The sequence below is a fragment of the Cynara cardunculus genome, assembly GCF_001531365.2.
Source record: "Cynara cardunculus var. scolymus isolate 2C chromosome LG 17, CcrdV1, whole genome shotgun sequence".
NCBI lineage: Eukaryota > Viridiplantae > Streptophyta > Magnoliopsida > Asterales > Asteraceae > Cynara > Cynara cardunculus.
Window position 1 is genome coordinate 25,776,916 of NC_037544.1, and position 3,161 is coordinate 25,780,076.

Genomic DNA, 3,161 nt, shown 5'->3' on the forward strand with positions numbered 1-3,161 from the left:
TTGTAAGTTTAGATGGTGATATAAATCGTAAGATTAGAAATTTTATTTCAGCTGCAATGTAAGTGTTTGATCTTGGGATACCAATTTTGATATATCGTAGTATTGGAAATTTTGGGATGCTACAAGTGGTATCAGAGCAAAAGTTTAAGTGAATTAGGTTACTGAAACCTAAACTTAAACTGAGAATAGAAGATTTTATTATTGATAGACGTGTGACTAGAGATTGACTTATAGTGATTAGAGTGGTGATTTAAGTTAGTTTGGCGTTAGTCTTAAACCAAATTAAAGCAGAGAAGTCTTTAGATGATTTAATATCTTTGGATATAATGACATTGATAGAGATGTGTTTATGCAAAACACATTTGTAAGATGAGATAAAATAGATGTAGAGTGGTGTTGGTGTTGGTGGATAAAGTTTTGGTTACAAACTGCACTAACTTTCTTTAGCAGGGGAGAGCATATGTTTGGCATTGAGAATGGTAGGAACTCAAGGTATTGATGATATAGTGAGTTGATTCATCCCATATTTGAGTTGGGAGATCATTTCTTATATCAATTGGAGGAAAGATCAAATAGTCAGATATGAGATTAGCAGTGAAGTCATTCRTATAATCAATGATGGCATCAGATCCATGATAAGAACTGACGATCTTGATTAGGTGCATGACTAGTCGAAGGATTTTACAATCAAGAGTTGAAATGTCGAATTAATATGTAAACCATATGAGAAGATCTAAGGGTTCTTACGGGATTAGTTTATTTAAAGAAAAAGACACCATATCGGTGTGTGAGATGCTTTTGGAATGTATGAGACTATGGTTGATTAGTCTTGTTGGAAACTACAATTTCATTATCCTACATGTACCTTTTCTTGATGGTTAGGGTTAGGGGGATGATTTAACTTATTTGATTTGATGAAAGTAACTATTGTTAGTAAGCATGTGTTGCTTTGAGCAAGATATGAAAGCGAGAAGGTTGTTAAAAAAAATGTTAATGATTGTAATCATGTATTAGGTTTAGTAAGTAAGAAATATTTTATGGTTAAATAATAAGGTTTATCCAAACGTATAACCTTTAAGCCATAAAAAGGGGGCATTGGAATTGTTCCCATAGTTATAGCTAGAAAGACATCAAAGCTAGAATAGTGTAAAATTGCATGAGATATTTTGCATTAAGTCAAAGATAAGTGAGTTGCAATATAAGTTGAAGATGATGAAATAAGTAAAAATGTGCACTTAGAATAATCAATGTTATGAATAAGGCATAATATCCTAAATATTAACGAGCATATAAAATGTTATTACAAAATTCCTTGTGTAAGAATGACTATAAGGGTATGAATTGGATCATTAGAACCAAATGGTGGCATGTGTGTTATGAAAGGTGAGTTGACTGATTAGTTGGTAAAACAAGTAGCGAAGTCGACTGATGGTACGTATTTGTCGTCAAAGGAGAGAGTTGTGACTAGATTYTAGGATGAACACAATGATGATATAAATGAAAAATGGGTTAAGTTAATTTCTATGGTTGCAGAATGATGAATTCAAATATGAATATGGTGAAATGCTGAAATAACTCAAGGGTTGGTAGTCGACTAATAATTTGGTCAAAGTCAACAGCAAACACAGTATTGTTATCGTTAAGCACATCACTCAAATGTGAAATGATATAGTATTTATGACATGGTAATTGAAAATGTATGATTTAAAATTAGTAACAGTGGTAGTGGAGTTCGAAATATGGAAGCATTATCTATADAATGGATTGTATAGCSTATACTTGATAATTGAAGATATCTCAAGGACAAGAGATAAATACATATATGTATAAGGGCATGAATATGAAAAAATATGATGTATAATTGAATTGTGAAAGAAGATATCACAAATGTGATGATTATTTGCATGTATGTTGCCTTATTTTGTAGATAAGAATAGTATGGTGGTATCTATGTGGGGTAATCTTTAGTGACAGTCGGAATAACCACTTAGAGTTGAATATGTTCACTTATAATTAATGATTATCAAAGGAGTACTCGAGTATAGCAACTCGAAGAGTTATGTGATAAATGTCAGCCGGTTTGTCGAACTAACATCGAAAATAAAAGAGACGGATGGATGGAYCGAAGGTAGTCCATCGTTCATTAGAAAATAATGCTCAAGTTAGCGATGGATAGAAGATTATTGGGAAATCAATAAGTTATTCCCAAAAGATGAACGGATGTTTAGAACATCAGACAATAAAATAGTTGGTATGGTGAAATTTATGGCACAATATATCTAATTTAAGAAAGTGTTTAGTAGGCAAAAAGAAAGTCGTAACTATTAAGGATGTTAAGAAAAGATGATAAAAAAAACTAAGAAGCAAAGAGATTTCTCTCGTGAATGTTCAATGAAGACGTCATAATGGTTCGGAGGCTACTTGGGAACTTGATAAGGAGACGAGATTGATATGTCCTCATTTATATGTATAGGGCAAATTTCGAGGACGAAATTTTGTTAAGGGGGAAAGTTTGTAATAACCAAAAAAAAGAAAAGAAAAAAAGGAAATAAATTAATTGTAATTTAATGACAGGAAACTCAATGATCATGAAACCTACGATCATTAATTATGGCTTATCGTTTCATATTCCGTGAAACCGCCGATTACTAAGTATATATATGGGGAGGTCTTCAAGCATAGAGATGACAAATTCTCGGGGAAGGAAACTCGTATAAGAGAGGTGAAAGATGAGGATGATTTGGTGAAGCGCAACAAGTTTGATGCGTTTTTTTGGGAGAACATGAGGAACTTCGAGAAACGGTTTGGAGTTATGACCTGTATGGTGAGTTACACGTGATTTATTTTTAAGATGGTTGCATGCCTTATTTTTGATATGCTATATATGCGTGAAAAGTTCGATATTTTTATAATATGTGTTTTGAATATTTGTGTGTCAATGGGATGTACTATAATATGAATTTGTAAAGACGAGCATGTTTTGTAAGCTTGTCTAAGCCGTAAGTGCGAACATGCTGTTTGAGTTCGCCAGGTAATGCTGTGTGAGGTAGACATCTCCCATGACGTTGTTGCTTTGTGATGTAGACACGCGCTAAAATATCTTTATTTTGTGAAAATCATTATTCTCATCAAGGCATGCTAAATTTATGAAGCTTCGTGAA